Source organism: Neofelis nebulosa, chromosome 2 (assembly GCF_028018385.1).
Source record: "Neofelis nebulosa isolate mNeoNeb1 chromosome 2, mNeoNeb1.pri, whole genome shotgun sequence".
Taxonomy (NCBI): domain Eukaryota; kingdom Metazoa; phylum Chordata; class Mammalia; order Carnivora; family Felidae; genus Neofelis; species Neofelis nebulosa.
The window spans coordinates 143,273,150-143,294,856 of NC_080783.1; the positions used below are offsets into that span (position 1 = coordinate 143,273,150).

General features: G+C 38.0%; 1 protein-coding gene and 1 pseudogene across 1 annotated transcript in view; one reads left to right on the plus strand and one right to left on the minus strand.

Moving 5' to 3' along the window:
- Positions 1–21,707, plus strand: part of DIPK1A (divergent protein kinase domain 1A) — a 102,192-nt gene that overhangs the window by 26,327 nt on the left and 54,158 nt on the right. The window lies entirely within an intron of this gene.
- Positions 15,177–15,447, minus strand: LOC131504370 (non-histone chromosomal protein HMG-17-like; annotated as a pseudogene).

Genomic DNA, 21,707 nt, shown 5'->3' on the forward strand with positions numbered 1-21,707 from the left:
CTCTGTCCTGACAGCTCAGAGCCTGGAGGCTGCTTTGGATTCTGTGTTTCCCTCTCTCTCTGCCCCTCCCCTGTTCATGTTCTGTCTCTCTCTCTCTCTCTCTCAAATATAAATAAACATTAAAAAAAAAAAAGATTATGACTCCGTGTGAAAAACTCTAACATACTCCTTAAGATAAAGTTCTATAATACTAGCAAGTATGCTTTTACTTCTATTATAAAGAATGGCATTTAAGTTTTAAATTAGCTTCATGTTGACTGGTTTGAAAGTAAACTTTGAAATTCGTTATAAATTAAAGATGATGGAACTACCCTCAGGTCAAGGTGTGATTTTTAACCCTGAAATGGACCTTTGATGCAAACTGACAGTTACTTTTTAAGTTTAGGGTTTTCCAAAGAAGAATGAGTGAAAGTGCTTATTTCCTCTTAGGTACCATATCTGCAACTTGGGAAGGCATCTGCTAAGTAATACTTTTCTGAACAGAGAGAAGTACCTGATTAAAGATCAGAAGCTAAGTAAAAGATCAATAGCCTGGTCAATTGTGTTTCTTCTGCCAACCTAAACTTTATTAAAGCTTTACTAGCATTCATATTAAATAATCAATACTTGTCAGCATAACTTTTGAAAATAATAACATTCTCTGGTACTGGTACAAAAATAGACATGTATATCAATGGAGCAGAAGAGAAAACCCAGAAATAAACCCACAATTATAAGGTCAATTAATATTCGACACAACAGGGAAGAATAGCCAGTGGGAAAAAGTGTCTCTTCAACAACTGGTGCTGGGAAAACTGGACAGCAACATGCAAAAGAATGAAACTGGACCCCTTTCTTTTTAACTTGTTTTATTTTTTAATTTTTAAAATTTGCATCCAAATTAGTTAGCATATGGTGCAACAATGATTTCAGGAGTAGATTCCTTAGTGCCCCTTAACCATTTAACCTATTCCCCCTCCCACAACCCCTCCAGTAACCCTCAGTTTGTTCTCCATATTTATGAGTCTCTTCTGTTTTGTCCCCCTGCCTGTTTTTATATTATTTTTGTTTCCCTTCCCTTATGTTCATCTGTTTTGTCTCTTAAAGTCTTCATATGAGTGAAGTCATATGATTTTTGTCTTTCTTTGACTAATTTCACTTAGCATAATACCCTCCAGTTCCATCCACGTAGTTGCAAATGGCAAGATTTCATTCTTTTCGATTGCCGAGTAATACTCCATTGTATATATATACACCACATCTTCTTTATGCATTCATCGTCGATGGACATTTGGGCTCTTTCCATACTTTGGCTATTGTTGATAGTGCTGCTATAAACATGGGGGTGCATGTTGGACCACTTTTTTTAAACCTATACACAAAAATAAGTTCAAAATGGATGAAAGACCTAAATGTGAGAGCTAAAGCCATAAAACTCCTAGAAGAGGGCACAGGCAGTCATTTCTCTGATGTTGGCCATAGCAACTTTTTCTAGATTGGCCCCCTGAGGAAGGAAGACAAAAACAAATTTGAACTATTGGGACTACATCAAAATACAAAGCTTCTGCATGGAGCAGGAAACAATCGACAAAGCTAAAAGGCAAATTATGAATGGGAGAACATATTTGCAAATGACATACCTGATAAAAGGTTAGTATCCAAAATATATAAAGAATGTATACAACTCAACACCAAAAGAATAAATAATTCAATTAAAAAAATGGGCAGAAGACACGAACAAACATTTCTACAAAGAAGACATTTCTATAAAGAGGATAAAGAGATGGCCAACAGACACATGCAGAGATGCTCATTATCACTTACCAGAGAAATGCAAATCAAAACTACAATAAGGTATCACCCCACACCTGTTAGAATGGTCAAAATAAGAAACACAAGAAACAACAGGTATTGGTAGAGATGTGGAGAAAAAGGAACACTTTTGCACTGTTGGTGGAAATACAAACTGGCACAGCCACTGTAGAAAACAGTTAAAAGTTAAAAGTAGAGCTACCCTATGATCCAGCAATTGCACTACCGAGCATTTACCCAAAAAATTAAAAAAAACACTAATTCAAAGGGATACATGCATCTGATATTTATAGCAGCATTATCAACAATAGCCAAATTATGGAAAGAGCCCAAATGCCCATCAACTGATGAATGGATAAAGAAGATGTGGTATATATATACAGTGGAATATTACTCAGCCATAAAAAGAATAAAATCTTGCCATGTGCAATGACATGGATGGAGTTAGTATAATGCTAAGCGAAATAAGTTAGAGAAAGACAAATCTCCTATGATTTCACTCATATATGGAATTTAAGAAACAAAACAAAAAAGCAAAGGAACAAAAGAGAGAGAGAGAAACAAACCAAGAAAGAGACTCTTAACTATAGAGAATAAACTGATGACTACCAGAGGGGAGGTTGGAAGGGGGATGGGTTAAATAGGTGATGGAGATTGAGGAGTGCACTTGTGATGAGCATTGGGTGATGTATGGAAATGTTGAATCACTATATTGTACACCTGAAACTAATATAACCTTACATGTAAACTTAGGAATTAAAAAACTTTTTAAAAAGCTGTCAAACCTTTTTATTGTACATCTTCTGGTGGCATGGGCTTTCTATCTTAACACCCAGCTTTTACTCCTTAACAGTCCAGTTCCTCTATGAATCTTTATTTAAAAAATGGGGAAGGGAGGCGGTGGGGTGTGGGAGGATGGTCTGCTCATATATAGCCTTCTAAAGTGATTAGACAAAAGATAAAGAAGATTATCATCACCCCATGCTGTAAAGCCCCCAATATGACAACAAGGCAGGGATAAAACAGTGGTTAAGAGCATCAGCTTGAGAGTCAGACACGCCAGGATCCAGGTCCTGGCTCTACCATGTTTGTGATATTTCCCTTTGGACAGCATACTCAGCCTAATTTTCCTTAACTGTACAATTGTGAAGATGATAGTTATTTCATGGAGTTAGGAGAATGAGATGAAATAATGTATGCAGTACATTTTGCTCTTTGTTTAGCTCATAATAAGAACAACGATAAGGAGAGCGTTAAGAAAATCATTTTTTTCTTTCTTTTAATGTTTATTTATTTATTTTGAGAGAGTGAGCAATAGTGCACACAGGGGAGGGGCAGAGAGAGAGGGAGAGAGAGAATCCTAAGCAGGCTCCGCCCTATCAGTGCAGAACATGGAGCTCTATTACACAAACCGTGTATACACGAATCATGACTTCAGCTGAAATCAAGAGTCAGACACTTAATCGACTGAGCCCCCAGACTCCCCAGAAAATCATTGTTTTCTATCATCTTTTTAATTTTTTCATATCAGAAAAGGGAAAATTCCCTAACCTAGACTGTTAATACTAGATCTCTAATTCTGTGAATCTCTGAGTTTGCTAAAAGTTAATCTGCTATTAGCTTAAGATCAGTTTGGCTGTTCCTTACAGTGTATTTTGGCATTTATTCAAGAGCAGCAGATTTTTAATGTGAAAAGTCAGAACCTCAATGCAAAATAGCAAGAAAAAGTACTGCTTCATTACTTTTTATTGAAGTATAAATACATAAGGAGAAGTGCATATTTGATCAAGATATAGAACCTTGCCAGCACTCTAAAAACCTCCTGTATGTTCTCTTTCTGTCACCTCCACCCCCTGCAGTGGTAACCACTATCCTGACTTCTAATGTTTATTTATTTTTTAGAGAGAGAGAGAGAGAGAACAAGTGGAGGAGGGGCAGAAAGAGGGAGACACTGAACCTGAAGCAGGCTCCAGGCTCCGAGCTGTCAGCACAGAGCCTGACGTGGAGCTCGAACTCATGAACTGTGAGATCATGACCTGAGCTGAAGTCAGACACTTAACTGACTGAGCCACCCAGGCATCCCTTTTTTTTATCAAAAATTTTTTTCAGGGGCGCCTGGGTGACTCAGTCAGTTAAGTGTCCACCTTCGGCTCAGGTCATGATCTCGCGGTTCGTGAGTTCGAGCCCTGCATCGGGCTCTGTGCTGACAGCTCAGAGCCTGGAGCCTGCTTCAGATTCTGTGTCTCCCTCTCTCTCTCTGACCCTCCCCCGTTCATGCTCTGTCTCTCTCTGTCTCAAAAATAAATAAACGTTAAAAAAAAAATTAAAAAAAAATTTTTTTTCAGTGTTTATTTTTTAGAGAGACAGAGACAGAGACAAGACTGGGGGGAGTGAGGGAGGGGCAGAGAGAGAGGGAGACACAGAATCTGAAGCAGCTCCAGGCTCTGAGCTGTCAGCACAGAGCCAGACGCAGCGCTCAACTTGTGAACCATGAGATCATGACCCGAGCCAAAGTTGGCCACTTAAATTGACTGAGCCATCTAGGTGCCCCACACTATTCTGACTTCTAACGGAAAAGATTAGTTTTGTCTGTTACTGTTTTGTTTTATTTTTAAATATATAAAAACTGACTTCTTTTGCTTGACATTTTATTTGTGAGATTCATCCATATTGTCACAGGTAATTTTATATATTCACTCTTATTGCTGTGTAGTATTCTATGTGTGAGCATACTCCAGCTTATTTATTTATCCATTGCATTGTTCATTGATGTTTGGTTTGCTTCCAGTTTTTAGCTATTACAAATCTGGAAGCTGTGGACATTTTAGTTACCTGTCTTTTGGTGAACATATGTAAGCATTTATTTTGAATTGGAATTGCTAGTCATAGATATGCCTACATTCAGTTTTAACAAGTAATCAGTTTTCCAAAAGATTGTGTGTTCCATACATTGCTGTGTGCATATCTTCATCAATACTTGGTATTGTACATCTTCACTTTAGATGCTCTGATGTGTGTAGAATCATATAATTTGCATTTCCCTGATGACTAGTAAAGTTGGATATCTTTTCACATTTATTTGCCATTTGGATAGCCTCTTGTAAAGTCACACATGTTCAAGTCTTTGTTCACATCTCTGTTGTGTGGTCTATATTTTTCTTACTGATTCACAAAAATTCTCTATGTAAAATCTTTATGAGTCATTTTTCAGGTATATTATTGCTATATCTTCTTCTTTTGTGGGTTGTCATTTGCTCTATTAATGGTGTCTCTTGATGAACATAAATTCTTATTGTAATAAAATTTATCAGTTTTTTCTTTTGTGGTTAGAGTTTTTTATGTCCTATATAAGAGGATACAAACACTTCAAATACTCTGAAGTCGCAAAGATATTTTATGTTTTTCTCTGAGCTTTATTGTCTTATCTTTCACATTTAGAGTTGTAGTCCATCAGGAATCGATCTTTGTAAATGGTGTAATGAAAGGTTAAGACATTTTGCCCCCAACTGGATAGTCAGATGACCTCTGCTGAGATTTTTCAAAAAGCAGCATGAATATTTTGGTGATGGTTGGGTCATTCACTGTTAGAATGAGTTCCAATCCTAGCCTAAAAAGAGACTAAAGGAGCATTTTAAGACCTATTTTTCTTTCCTGATTTGGTGTTTAGTCTTTAGCACAATAAAGCAGGTATAGATTTTTATTGAGATTCTCACAGGCTGAAAGTCATGTCTGGTAGAGTTAGAGGTATAATATGCCATAATTGTGAAGTAATACTTGCAAATTATTCATGTCACCAGTTAATGTGCTATAAGGAAGTTGAAGTGATTGGAGTGAGATGTTGACCTGGTAATAGCTAGCTTTGGATTTTATATGAAAGGTTTGAAAAAAGAAACTCAGTAATAATATTGCCTTACATTTATAGAACAGTTTATAGAGTACTTTCATTTACACTATTTCATTTTGGTAACTAGCCTTGCAAGGTTTTCAAGGCAGATACATTGTTCCAGTTAAATAGAGGGGAAAGCCCGGAAATTCAGATCAGTTAATTTAGCCTGGTAACTAATTTGATAAAACTTGTAACTCAGTAGTCTTATTGCTCTGATCCAGCCGTTTTTACAAGATTGCTCTATGCAAATTGAACCAGAGATACAGACAGCCCCAAGATATGATTTATTCTCTCGAAGGGATATAAAGCTTCAGTGTTTAATCAAAACAAAAATATTTTAAGTCTGACGAATGAGCTGGACCTTGGAGGGGTTTCAGCTCATAGAGTTTGATAATCTCACATTTTCCTCTTGTCTTCTTTTTACAACCATCAATTGGATTAGCTCTTCATGATGCCTTAATCCCTTTTTCTGGCACCTTATAAATGAACTTTGTGTTTGATGTCTGTTAGTAAATAGACATAGGACATAAATGCAATTAAAGTGGACATAAAAAATGGTCAGAATTTAATTGTAAAAGTGTAACTCAGGGGCACCTGGGTGTCTTAGTCGGTTAAGTTTCTGACTCTTGAGTTTGGTTCTTACGGTTCAAGCCCCATGTCGGGCTCGAGATAACAGCGTGGAACCTGCTTGGGATTCTCTCCTCCTCCCTCTGCCCCTTCGCTGCATCCTCATTCTCTCTCAAAATAAATAAACTGAAAAAAAAAAGTGTAAGTCAGAGGCTATGAAATTTTGCATGATCCTACTCAATTGTAAACTCCTGGAAGCTGGTGGTTGCAGGGACTATGTTTGTACTTTTTGGTCTCCCCTAGGGTAGCTAGCAGTGAATTGCATGTAATGAACTTCTGTAGTCTGTATGAACTAACAATCGTCTCAAGTGGAAAAATGGAGGTAAAAGTTGTTTCTACTAATGGTAGATTGGAAAAAAAAAAAAAAAAAGAGGTCTAAAAGACCTGTCTGTTAAAATGCTTAAACATAAATCATCCATAATGTTAAACATATAGAACAGCGTTCAGTAAAGATCAGGGTTCTTCATATCTGATATGGGTACATGGTACTTGCTATGGGGTTCTGGCAGGGATAGACTAAACAGCCGCCCTGAACTTCTTTTATGTTCTTCTTTGTTCCCTTTTCAGAAAGACTAGACTTGGATTTTCAAAACTATCTACTTGGTTAAATGAGTGCAGAAAGATGTGATCTAAATTACCATAAATTCAACTGTGTACTATAGTTTTCTCAAGATAGTGTCCTTCTCTCTGACTCTATGCAGAGCCAAATCTACTGCTTTTTTATAGTAGAGATATTTTCTGTGTTTTAACTTGTTAATCAAGAATAGATTGATGTGTTTATTTCTTTGCTCTGTTATTTGAATGTTGTAAGATAATAAGGATTAGGATCTTATCCTCAGGTTACCTGGAATTGTATTTTAAATAATGGAATAAATTAATTCCTAAATATAACAATGCTGATCCAACGTGCTTGTTTTATAGCTAAGGGGGAAACAAGGCTCAGATCACACACCTAGTCAGTAGCAGAGCTAAGATTTAATTCCTAGTCTTAAGGAATCTTTCAAAGGTTAAAGATACAGAATTTCTTAGATGTGTTTTAATAGTTTGTAATCCAGTTCTAACCTCATTTTACTTTGGTGACCCTGGAACTTAAAATACACAGTCCTTTTAAAAACTGTTATGTACAGGATCACAAAATAAAAGTATATTGTCATTTGTAGCAAAATATTGATTGAGAAAGAGTCTATGACATTCAAGTGTTTGAAATTAAATAAAAAGAATTTAAGATACAAGAAACATGGTATTTTAAATATTATTTAGAAAGGTAGTATGGCCGGGACACCTGGCTGGCTCAGTTGGTTAAGCGTCCAACTTCAGCTCAGGTCATGATCTTATGGTTCATGAGTTCGAGACCCGCATCAGGCTCTGTGCTGACGGCTCAGAGCCTGGAGCCTACTTCTGATTCTGTGTCTCCCTCTCCCTTTGCCCCTCCCCTGTTCTCAGTCTGTGTGTCTCTCTCAAAAATAAATAAACATTAAAAAAAATGAAAGAAAGAAAGAAAGAGAGAAAGAGAGAGAGAGAGAGAGAGAGAGAGAGAGAGAGAGAGAGAGAGAGAGAGAGAAGGTGGTATGGCCTAACAGAAAGGTTGAAAATTACTGAACTGGGAGTCTCAAGACCTGGATTTTGTAATGTTACCATCTAGCTGTGCGATTTTGGGCAAATGACTTACCTTCCCTGGTCTTCTGTTTGCTTGTCTGTACAGTAAGAAATGAGGGCTAGAATTGTAACTCTCTGAAATAACTTTCATTATTACAGAATGTGAGAAGTTAGGCAGAGCAGGTTTGTTGTCAGAAGTCTTTGGACATGAAAATGATCTGTGCATAATATTCTTTATCTTGACACTACTAAGTAACCACAGACCAGCCAGCCAGCAATCAATCTCCATCTGTAGAGCAGCCACTGTTGTCCATGTATAGAAGTCTGGAGAAGAGCCAAATTTTATTTTTGCCAGAAACGCTCTTGGCAAATCTGTATCCCTAGAGATGTCTGTTTTAATTTTGTGGTGCAGTGCATGGTTTAGTGAAAAAGAAAAAGAGTGCTGAGCTATTTCATTATAAATACTCTCAGAGACAGCTTATGTTCATTTGTTTCCATACTATCTATGTTTCAAGATGTTTTGAGGGTGGAGGTGAGCCAAAATGAAATGAAATGAGGAAGGTGAGAAACCTTCCACCATGTATGCTGACTCTGGAGATGAATTTGGACTGTATAGTGATGTATGTGTTTACATATACTGAAAACTTCTGATATATATATATATATATATATATATATATATATGGTATTAAATGTCTTGCAAATTTGTCATTTAACTTTCTCATGCTAATTTTTTAAATTGCTTTAAATACACTGGGTGTTGTATGGAAACCAATTTGACAATAAACTTCATATATTGAAAAAATAAATAAATAAAATCTGGATGAGTATATGGTAAAAAAAATTAAAAAAAATAAATTGCTTTAAATTTAAATTGCTTTTTTTAAAAAAAACTTTTATTTGTGGCTTTTTCCATGGATATTTCAATGTATCCCGTTATCTTGCCTTATGGAAATAAAGATAAAAGTATTTGAATTTGAATAAATTTTTCACTGATTTTTATTCCCAGTTAACAATTGGATTTAAAATTTATTTGTTTGAGAAAGTTTGTGACTGAAATTTAAATGCTGAAAATTAAATATCAATTTCTTAGGCTAAAGGAATAAATCTAGTTGAAGTTGCATTATAGATCTTACTTGACTTAACAACAGGATTACATCGGGATCAACCCATAGTAAGTCAACAGTGCATTTAATATACCTAACCTCATAGCTTACCCTGGCTTACCTTAAACGTGCTCAGAACACTTACATTAGCTTGCGGTTGGGCAAAATCATCTGACACAAAGTCTATTTAATAATACAGTGTTGAACAACTCACGTAATTTATTGAATACTGTACTGAAAGTGAAAAACACTGGTTTTATGGGTACAGAATAGATGTCAGTATCAGTTGTTTACTCTCATATTTGGGTGGCTAATTGGGAACTGGGGCTACCACTGCCCAGCATCACAAGAGAGACTAGTAGCCTGGGGTATTGCTAGCCTGGGAAAAGCTCAATAGTCGCAATTCAGATTGCAGTTTCTACTGAATGTATGTCGCTTTCACACCATTGTAAAGTTGAACAATCGACATCGAGAACCGTCTGTAGTTAAAATGTCATTGTATGACACCAATGATCTTCATTCTTCATTTTATGAACTTTTTCAATCTTTCAGATACCTATTTCAAACATTTTTTTTAATATTTATTTATTTTTGAGAGAGAGAGAGAGAGAGAGAGAGAAAATGTGAGCAGAGGAGGGGCAGAGAGAGAGGAAGACACAGAATCTAACATAGGCTCCAGGCCCCGAGCTGTCATCACAGAGCCTGATATGGGGCTGGAACTCACGAACCACAAAATCATGACCTGAGCTGAAGTTGGACGCTTATACCGACTGAGCCACTCAGATGCCCTAGTCTTTCAGAGACCTTTAACACCCTTTTCTCCTAACTTCCATATCCACTTATTAACAAATCCTAATAATTTCATTTTTATAATGTCTCTCAGATTTCACTGTTCATCTTACTGCATTTCCCCTGTCCTGCATTGCTGCAACAACGTCCTAAGTAGGCTCCCTGCCCTCCGTATTCCCTCTCATGCTAGTAAACCCAAATCCAGATCAATCTTTAAGCATCAGCTTTACTAGGCTCTATCTCTGTTTAGAAATCTCAAGCTTTCTTAATTCAGTTCTCAATACTGTCAAGCATTTAAAGCCCTTTACATGTAATACTTTCTCTTCCAAATGAATTAATTCAGCAAATACTTTTTTTTGAGCATCTATGTGGGAGACACTGTGCAAAGGTTAAAAAAAAAAAGAAACATCTTGCAAATGTATAATATCAGCATTAATGTTAACATCTCTAGGATTTTTTTTTTTTTTTCCATTTAGAAACTAGTTCTACTTCATTCCATTCTACTTAAACTGTTCTTGGCTAGGGTAATCTGTGATCTCCCTATTGCCAGAGTCATCAGGCAGTTTTCCATTATAATTATTTACCTTTTTGTGCCATTGGGTACTGTTGACCAGGCCTGCTTTCTTAATACTTTTTCCTTCCTCAGTTTCTAGGTGTAGAAACTACTCACGCTTTCTAGTTCTTCTTGAAACTTTTATTTTAAATTAAAAAACTTTTGGCGGGGGCACATGGGTGGCTCAGTCAGTTAAGTGTCCAACTCTTGATTTTGGTTTAGGTCATAGTCTCACAGTTCATGAGGTTGAACCTTGCGTTGCACTCTGCTATGAGCATGGAACCCACTTGGGATTCTCTCTCTCCCTCTCTCTGTCCCTCCTCCGCTTGTGCATGCGCATGCTCTGTCTCTCTCTCTCTCTTTCTATCAAAATAAATAAATAAACATTTAAAAAAATCTTTTTAAGTAATCTCTACTTCCAACGTGGAGCTTGAATTCACAACCCCGAGATCAAGAGTCACATGCTCTAGTGACTGAGCCTGCCAGGCGCCCCAGAACTTTTTCTTTTTTTTTTAAGGAACAAAGTTTAATTTTGTTAATCTTTAGATTATTCTCTATTAGTTTCTTTATTCTTCCTTTCCTTCTATGAACTTGTTTTTGTTGTTGCTGTTTTTCTGTTCTTATTTCTAACTTCTTGAGATGTATGTTTGGCTATTTTTTTAAAAAATATACTTTATTTTATAGCAGTTTTAGATCCATAGCAAAATTGATTGGAAAGTAACGTTCCTATATACACCACACACACACAGCCTCCCCTGCTACTAATAATGCTCCCCACCAGAATAGGGGATTTGTTAAATCGATGAACCTACACTGATACTTCATTATCACCCAAAGTCTGTAGTTCATGTTAGAGTAGAGTTCTTTCTTGGTGTTGTACATTGTATGGGGCTGGACAAATGTATAATGATATGTATCCACCATTACAATATCATATATAATAGTATCACTGCCTTGAAAATCCTCTGTGCTCCATCCATTCATTCCTCCCACCCCTAACCTGTGGTAACCAGTGTTCTTTTTACTGTCTCCATAGTTTAGCCTTTTCCCAGAATATCATACAGGTGAAATTAATCAGATTTTTACTGATTACCTAATGATACACATTCAAGGTCCCTCCATGGCCCTTCATGGCTTGATAGCTCTTTTCTTTTTAAAGCTAAATAATATTTTATTTATCCACTCATGAAGTGAAGGAAGTCTTGGTTGTTTCCAAATTTTGGCAGCTATGAGTAGAGCTGCTATAAATATAATGTAAAGGTTTTCAGTTAATTTGGGTAAATACAAAGGAGCATTACTGCTGGATTGTATAGTCAGAGTAAGTTTCATTTGTAAGAAACTACTGAACTGTTTTTTTCAGAGTGTGCCATTTTGCATTCCCGTCAGCAATATGAGAGTTCTGATTGATCCACATCCTCAGCAGTTTTGGGGATTGTCAGTGTTTTGAATTTTTGCCAGTCTAATAAATGCATAGTAGTATCTCATTATTGTTCTAATTTGCAGTTTCCTAATAGTGTATGATGTGGAACATCTTTTCATATATTTATTTGCCATTTGTATATGTTCTTTGCTGAGGTGTCTTCAGATCTTTTGACTCTGTGATTTTCAAACTTCTTTTCTGACCTGTGCCTTTAAGGCTGTAGATTCCCTGTTAGTTGCTTATTTGTATGAATTGAACCCTTTGAATTTTATTGAGACCAAATTTATACCTTAGCACTAAAAAAAATTCCACGTATGCTGAAAATAATATGTACGTAGCAGTGCTGGGTGAAATATTCTATATCAGGTTAAGTTTCCTACTCATGTTGTCATATTGTTCAAATCTTTTCCAGTCTTACTAATTTTATTTGTTTACCTATTTTACCAATTATTGAGAGAGGTGTTCAAATCTCTCACTACTATTGTGAATTTTCCAATTTCCCCTTATAGTTCTGTCCTTTTTGCTTTATGTATCTTGAGGTTGTACAGTTGGAACCTATTAATCTAAAAATGCTGTATTTCATGATGATTTCTCATTTTATCATTAGGATATATTCCTTGAAGTCTGTTTTGGCTGGTGCTGGTATGCTTATATTATCACCTATAGTACCAGCTTTCAGTTTATAGTTGATCAGTGATAACTTTTTCCGTTCTTTTACTTTAAGCATTTTTGTATTCTTAAATTAGATGTGAGTCTTATGAATAGCACATCATTAGATTATATTTTGTTTTATTTTTATCTGTGATAATCTGTTTTTTAACAGGCTGTTATCAGCTGTTTGTTTTAACAGGCTGTTTTTTTTTTTTTTTAACAGCATTTTGTTCATTCATGTTTTATGTTGATCTGTTTGAGTTTGAATCTACTATCTTGTTTTGCCTCCCTTAATTTTGTAATGTTACTCCTCACACATTTCTGAATATTTATTTGTTTGTGGGGCGGTGCTGTTTTCATTACTTAAATGCTCCTGATCCCCAGTATCTTATTATTTGCCTTTTATTTTTCTATTTACTTTCCCTAGATGACTTTATTCATATTCATAAGTTCAATTACTACTTATTTGCTGAGCTCTAAGCCTCAATATTCAAATGCCTCCTGACCTTCACCACTTGGAAGTCCTGTCACCACCCCAGATTCATCATTTCCAAAACCATACTTACCTTCTTTTACTCTAAAACTGGTCTGCTTTCTATATTTCCTGAATTGGTAAATATCACTACCTTTCCTCTTTCAGTATATCCTTGTCTCTGCTCTTTGTATGTCCAATCTCCAGATCTTAGAGGCATCTCCTTTCTGTTCCCAAAGCTACTGCCTTATTTTAGGTCTTTTTCATAATTTGCCTAGTTCATCACAACAGTCTTCTTAATGGCCCCTGCTGCATTTATTCTTACATCACTACATTTTACTTTCCATTGCTTTCAGAATGAACTTGAAGGGCTTAAGCAGAAGAATGACATTAGATTTGCATCTTAGATATATAACTCTGAACATTTTCTGGTGAATATGGTAGACAGTTATGTAAGAAATCTAATGTCCTTTCATCTCTAGTAGATTCCCTAGAGCAATGACTTTTTTTTTTAATGCTTATTTATTTTGAGAGAGAGAGAAAGAGCGTGAGCAGGGGAGGGGCAGAGAGAGAGGGAGAGGAAGAGAATCCCAAGTAGGATTTGCACTGTCAGCACAGAGCCCAGTGTGGGGCTCAATCCCATGAACCGTAAGATACAGGTCATGAACCTGTATTGCTATATACTTCCCTCATGACTGATTTTGCTGCATCCCAAAGGTTTTGGACCATTGTATTTTCATTTTCATTTGTTTCCATGTATTTTTTAATTTCTTTTTTATTTCCTAGTTGACGCATGCATTCTTTAGTATGAAATCTTTAACCTCCATGTATTTGTGGTCTTTCCAAATTTTCTCTTGTGGTTGACTTCAAGTTTCATAGTGTTGTAGTCAGAAAATATGCATGGTATGATCTCAGTCTTTATGTACTTGTTGAGGCCTGATTTGTGACCTAGTATGTGATCTATTCTGGAGAATGTCTCATGTGCACTGGAAATGAATATATATTCCACTCCTTTAGGATGAAATGTTCTGAATATATCTGGTTCCAGTGTGTCATTCAAAGTCATTGTTTTCTTACTGATTTTCTGCTTAGGTGATCTGTCCCTTGCTGTAAGTGGGGTGTTAAAGTCCCCTACTATTATTGTAGTACTATCAATGAGTTCCTTTATGTTTGTTATTGTCTTATATATTTGGGTGCTTCCATCTAGGAGCATAAATATTTATAATTGTTAATTCTTCTTGTTGGTTGGACCCCTTTATACAGTGCCCTTTATACAGTGCCTTTCTTCCTGTTTTGTTACAGTCTTTGGTTTAAAATCTAGTTTGTCTGATGTTAAGTATTGCTACTCCAGCTTCCTTTTGACATCCATTTGCATGCTAAATGGTTTTCCATCCCCTCACTTTCAATCTGCAGTGTCTTTATGTCTAAAATGAGTCTCTTGTAGGCAGCATATAGAACGGTCTTGTTTTATTTTTATTTTTTCAAACTGTATCCAGCTTTATTAAAGATACTTCTCATAAACAATCATGGTATTTCAGGCAGGACATTGGCAGCCAGTCATTAACAGTATACAACAACTTTCAGACTCCCTTCTTCAATGGGCTACCAAAATCTGAAAGCTACTATAAAACCCAATGAAGTCTTTATTTGATGCCCTGAATAGGGAAAGCTTAGAGTAAGGGTTGACATTTCACATTTAGCATGTTGTTTAACAACTTTTCACAAGCCATCCCTGACTTTCAAGTAATGAAATGAAAATGGCAGAATTATCATTCTGAAGATCTGATAGCTAACTAGAAAAGGAACTCTTTTGAGGGATGCAATCTCAATGGTGACACCAGGTTGCCTGACATACTGGGAGTCATTTTTTGGGGTTGGGTTCTAAAAGGTCTCTGGGTTTAACGGAGTCAAGTCTATGTTGAAGTCAGAAAGAGAGAAGAGGACATAAAAAATTAATTTTAGTTTTTCCATACCACAAGGCTATTATGTCAAGGCGGCTAATGTGTGTCAACATCAAGGAATCCCTCCTCCTGGGAGCCAAGAGGAAGTTTCTCAAAACTAGAAGGGGAAAGTGTTTTTCCCTTTGTATCAGTCTAGCTTTGGAGATATTCTGTTAGTGATGTGTACACTTCCCCCAAAACTACAATGAAGTGTCCCTGTGTGCTAACAACATAGCTTAAAAAAAAAGTAAAACAAAATTTTCCATTTTTATAAAATTTGATAAAAAATAGTATTTCAAACTGTACAGTCACCAGAAGTACACAGTTATCAAAAGTGCACACACTTCACTTGGCACCTCCAGCACCTTCAACTTTTTGTGCCAGTATGTTTTAGCATCTCCGTTTTCTGCAGGGTTATTCCTGTCCTTGCCGTCATCAACTTTCCTCTTTTTCTTTTTGGGTACCTTCTCTCCCTTCTTTGCAGGGGCCTTTTTAGACTTGGACTCTGGCTTTGGGGAGTGGGTTTAATAGATAACAATTCAGATCTTCTCTATAGCTTATCCTTTACCTTGGCTTTATCTCCTTCAGCATCCCCTTCAGCCTTTCTCTTGGGCATGGTGGTGACAGTGGCAGGATCTGGGTGCTGGATGCAGGGATGCAGTGGCATGCAGGCTTTGGCTGGTCTGTGGGTTGTTCTTGCCTCTTCTGCTTCCTAGATCCGTCTTGCTTTCTTATCCATTTTGACACCCTGTGTCATTTGATTGGAGCATTTAGTCCATTTACATTCAGAGTAATTATTGATAGATATGAATTTAGTGCCATTTTATTATTCATTTTGTTGTTGTTTCTGGAGATTTTCTCTGTTCCTCTCTAGTTTTTGTCGCTTTTGGTCTTTCTTTCCCATTTAGAGTCCCCTTTAATATTTCTTGCAAAGCTGGTTTAGTGGTCACGAACTCCTTTAGTTTTGTTTGGGAAACTCTTTGTCTCTCCTTTTCTGGCTGGATAGAGTATTCTTGACTGCATATTTTTCCCATTCAGCACATTGAATATATCATGCCACTCCCTTCTTCCCTGCCAAGTTTCTGTGGAGAGATCTGCTGCTAACCTTATTTGTCTTCCCTTGTAAGTTAGGGACTTCTTTTGTCTTGTTGCTTTTAGGACTTTTTCTTTATCTCTATGTTATGTCTTGGTATTGGCCTGCTTTTGTTGATTTTGATGGGACTTCTCTGCACCTCCTGGATTTGGATGTCTGTTTCCTTCCCCAGATTAGGGATGTTTTCAGCTATAATTTCCTCAAATAAACCTTATGCCCCCCTTTCCCTCTCTTCTTCTTCCAGGACTCCTATGATATGAATGTTATGCTTTATGAAGTCACTGAGTTCCCTAAGTCTACTTTGATGATCTAATATTTTTCTTTCCTTCTTCTTCTAGCCTTCATTATTTTCCATAATTTTATCTTCTATATCACATATTCATTCCTCTGCTTCTTCTCTCCTGTGGTCGCTACACCTAGTTGGTTTTGAATATCAGTTTTTTCATTTTTCATTTTGGTCTGACTAGTTTTTAGATCTTTTATCTCTGTGGTAAGGGACTCCTGGGTGTCTTCCATACTTTTCTGAAGCCTAGGTAGTATCCTTATGATTGTCGCTTTAAATTCTGGATCAGTCATATTACTTATATCTGTTTCGATTAAATCCTTGGTTATGATCATTTCTTGTTCTTTATTTGGGGATGATTTCTTCCATCTTGTATTTTGTCTAAATTTCTGTTTTCTTCTCTGTGTTAGGAAAGCCTATTATGTTTCCTCTCCTGATAATAATGACTTTATGAAGAAGAGGTCATAGACTGTCCAGGGCCTGGCACTTCTGGAAGTGTCCCTGGTATATGTTGTGTGCACTCTGCTGCTGTGTTTTGGCTGCTCTTTCCCTCAGGTCAGTTTTCTGCAGAGTTTCTCCTTGCCTGCAGTGGAGAGTGTTGGCCACTCCTTGACCAGAGTGTGGCAAGTTTTAATCAGGTGTGCTCTGGTCTGCTTATTAAATGAGATCTGGTACTATTTTCACTAGAACTGAAGCTTTGCAGAATGCTATGGTCAGTAGACACGGTGTGTGTAGGGTGATTGTGCTGCTCCTCTGGGGAAGAGACCCACTATGCTGGTTCTTAGGCACACTTGTCTGAGAAAAGCAGCACCTGCAGAGTGCCAGGGGGCGGGGGGGGGGGGGGCAAGGCTTGGTGTAAGCTATCTAGGGCCACTTGGCACTGTGCTACTTATTGAAGGTAGTTTATCCTGAGGGGTAGGGGAGAGAAATGGTGCCAGCCCCTCCATCATCCCCTGAGAGGGTAGTTCCTGCTCACTACTGTCCAGGAAGCCCTCCCAGGAGAATGAACAGTCTCCCCTCATGTGTCCCAGGTGTCCCTCAGATCCCTACCTTCATCCTATCTGTCCTGGCTATCTCCCTGCCTGGCAGCACAGCACATCTTGGGCTCCATCCCAGGCAGGCTGGCTGAGTTTTAAAACTCTAAATTTTAGGGATCTGGTATGGTGGGGACCTTCTCTGGCTTCTGGAGGAGGATCTCACCAAGCTGGAACTGATGCAGGTTTGTCCCAGAAGGGCAGTAGCACCAAAGCGCAGGGGCATGGGGTTTGGAGTAAAGCATAGCAAAAAGCCAGTGTCCAGGTTAGCTGCCCTCAGCAGCTGTCTCTGAACCTATGCTGAGGAGCAGGGGAGAGAAATAGTGTCTGATGGATCTTTTGTCCCTGGAGAAGCAATGCCATTTCTCCCAGATGTGTTCCAAGAAGGAGGAACTATCTCTCTCAGTGCGTCCCAGGGGATCCTCAGTCATCTGCCCTGGAGCTATCTGCCCTCCTTCTCCATAGGAACACTGCAGTGCCTTCTGGGCTCTACACCAGCCATGCCATGGGCCTCTAAAATTCCAGTCTTTGAGCCCCACTGGTTGTAAAAACTCATGAAAATTGACCCTCTTGTTTTCCCAATCAGTGGCTTTGGGGAAATTTTTTCCTTGTGTGATCCCCTGTGGGCTCCCCCTTCTCTCAATCTCTCTCTCTCTCTCTCTCTCTCTCTCTCTCTCTCTCTCTCTCTCTCTCTCTCTCTCGCCTCTCCGTGACCTGGGCTCCCTCCTCTCTGCAGCACCTGCAATCCATTTCTCCTCCAATCCATGCCTCCACACCTCCTACCTTCCATGATGTGGCCTCTTCTCTTCCTCTAGTTGTGCAGTTTGTTCTGTCAGTCCTCAGATTGACTTCTTGGGTATTCAGGATGATTTAATATTTATATAGCTGTGGCTGAGGGAGGAGGCAAGCCAAGGGTCCTCTTACTGCTCTAGCATCTTAGCTCTGCCTCCTCGAACTTACAACGCTTTTAGAACAAATGAAGGAGAATGCCATTATGAAGAATTAAAGGAAGAACAACTTTGAAAATCATTTAGTATAAGATCTATAAGAAATTTAAAAACATTTCTGTTATCCTTTGTTGATGCAGGAAGACCTGGCCTGTATTGAACTGAAGCATAAAAGCATAAGAAACGAGAAGGCTGAGATAAAAGGGGGCAGTAAGGATGGATAGGTATAGGTAAACTGAACATGCAGTAGCAGAATTAAAATACAAATTGGAGACAGTAAAAGGTAGAATTCACACTGAGGTGTGCTGAAGCAGTGATGTGGAAAACACATTTAAGAAATGTTCTGGGAACATAGGGAAGAATAAAAGATGAAAACTGTGGAAGAGATGGTAGCATATGGATGGTATCAGAAGTCAGAAGGTGAGCCAGTGTTCAGGAGAGAAGACCAACCACAGTGTGGTGCCTAGCTGCATGTTGTTTCATTCACAAAGGTAACAGACATTCCTATGTGCCAGGCAGGGTTCAAAACTATGCCGACATTTCACACAACCTCTTGAAGAAAAAAAAATTAGTTGATTGAAAAACAAATAAAAATGAAGAACTTAAGAACAGAACATATGTTTTGAAAGACCTGGCAGAGTTCCTACAGGACTGCCAGTATACAGAGGCCACACAGTCTTCATCCTAGCAAACCACACAGCTGGAATGGAGCACACTCACGAATCTGAAAGAATGTGTATCTTGTGGTATCTGGATCAAACTTAAAAGCAGACAATTTCCTCATGAGTTGTTATTCCCACTGGACAAAATTGTGTAATTGGGCACAAACAATTCATCTGGAAAATCCTCTCCCTCAGGCACTGTTTACCACAAGATCCAGAAGTTCAAATAAATAATATTACAGTACAGTAATTAAAGAAAAAACAGGCTTCTCAGAAAAAAAAAAAAAAAGACTGAAAGGAGTTACTTCAAAGTGTTAATGATTACTACAAGACTATGATTTTTTAATTTTATGCTTTATTTTTCAGCTTTTGAAATGAGCATGTATTATTTTCAGTGAAAAAAAAACTAAAGAAAACTTGATGAAATGCTATTACTAAGCAAGGAAAAAAGCATACAAAATAGTGGAACAAGAGAGCCAAAAACAATTAAGATTTCATTAAACGGTAAAATGAGAGAATACAAATATTATTCAAAATACAGCATTAGCTAAAACAATGTAAAAGGAGACATTTAAAATATTAACCTCTTCCATTTTTCAAAATTCTTTAACTTTAACAGTAGACCATAAGACAAATGTGACATCTTAATAGCCTTGTGCAGTGGCTTCCAACCTGAGGTAAACAGTAAGAGGGCATTCTGATTACCTTCAGTGTGATGGATTTCCAAGTAATAGGAGAATTAAGAGGTTGAGAACAGAATTCCTGGTCTCTTGCCTTGTACCTTCTGTAAATGACTTCCTTAAGTGCTTCTTAGCAACTACCCTGATTTGACACTTGAAAATGGAGGCAGGATGAAACCGTTAGCCACACCCACACCTAACAGGCACCATCTCTAGCAAGTAGTAGCCCACCAGGTCACCTCTGCTTCTCAGAGATCTGAATATAAATGCAGAAGCCTACTATCTTGCTGGCTGTGGACAACTCCATGTGTTCCTTCCCTGCCTGCCAACCCTGGGCAACACAAGGTAATTAAATTCAAGCACTTATGTTGGGTGTCTTGTCTGCTCTAGCTAGGAGTCGTTAACAGCTCACCACTTGCTTGAGGACTCCTTGGAAAGTTTTCTGTATATGCTACTTCTGACTCAGGAAATCTTTCCAGACACCTCCCCTGACCTCATCTGTCAGAATCTTGTAGGCCTTTCACTTTGGATCCAGTTCTTGCCCACCGCCCAGCCCTAAGGAATTATCTTTCTCCAGACTGTTCTTATTCCTGAGACATCCTGCCTGACACTTTACCCCACAGCCACTGTCCTGCCTGAGTCTGGTTCCTAGGTTGCCACTCTCCTACTATCCTCAAGGGCATTTAGAATGTAGCACATTGTCTTTTTTTTTTTTTTTTTAAACTCTCTTCCACCAAAATCTCCTGATTAGTAAGCTTGTATATACCACCTTGTTCTACTTCAGATTTTTAAACAAATACATGATCTGTAAATATCGCTGGACGTGGTCTGATATTCTCATCTTTGCTTTCTGCTTTCATTCCCTCCTTTTCTGGGAAATCTTTAACGATTTTTTTTTTTTTATCCTGAGTGTGTTTCTATAGCACTTAAAAATGAAATGAAAACAATTGCTTTCTCAACACAATTGTAAACTCTTTGTGGGCTGGAATGGTGGCTCATACTTTTCTCATGCAACATAGGACAAAGCAATCTGGGATTTCAAATAATAATAATAATAAAGTGTCCATAACAGCAGCAGGTAAATATTTCTCTGACTTCACATTAGCCTCTCAACTGTGGAAACTTTGGCTTCCTCCAAACTCTTTCCCAATTAGGTCAGAGTCACCAGGGATAGCTCAAATCTGCCTTGGAATACAGTTTTCTGGGCTACTTCGTGGGTAGCCATTTCCTCCAGTCTGGATCCCTAAATGTTTTTCTCTCTGCCACCACATCCCACACCTCTTTCCGTCCTCTTACACTCTGGCTACTCTGGTAAAATCTTCTGCCACCCTCATGCTCTGATGCACAATGTCCTCCAAGATCCAGTTCTCTTTGGTTCTTCTTCTGGTCCAGTTAAAGACACAGTATTGGCTACCTCTCCAAAACCAACCCACTGTCCTTACTGTAGCTTATGTGCTAGGATTCAGTTCCCCTTAGAATGAGTGATTTCCCAGGAGGATACTTGAGCCGTAAAGCAACTAGTCCCCTTCATGGACACCCATCAACAAAACATATTAAGGCATGCCTTGATCATCTAAGAGCCCAGGGACCATCTTCTTCAGGAAGTCTTTCCCAAATTCTCCCTCTCCCCACCACCATCACCACCAGCTAGATAATATACATCTCTTCCTTATACCCTCGTATTCTGAACATATCCTGGATATAAGTTTTATCATGTTATATGATGATTATCTTATTATGAACCTGATTCCCCATCTCAGCTACGAGCCCTTTCAGGGAGAGAATCATGTCTCATGCATGTTTTTTTATTTATTTTTCCAAGAGACAGAATGCAAGTGGGGGAGGGGCAGAGAGCGAGGGAGAATCCCAAGCTGGCTCCGTGCAGCAGAGCTTGACATGAGGCTCGAACTCACAAAACTGTGAGATCATGACCTGAGCCAAAGTTGGACACTTAACCAACTGAGCCCCCCAGACCCCCCAGGCATTTTTGAATTCCAAGTGCCTACCTTAATTCTTGGCACTAAGATTCCATAGAGTCTCAAGCTGGGCCCCTAAGGTGCTTATGTGCACCACAACTGATTTGGCTCAAACAATACCTGGTTTTGATTAATGGCAGTTTTTCCTTTAAGAATTTCATGCCAAAGTGGTTTATTATTTCTTTCCTTTAAAATTTATGT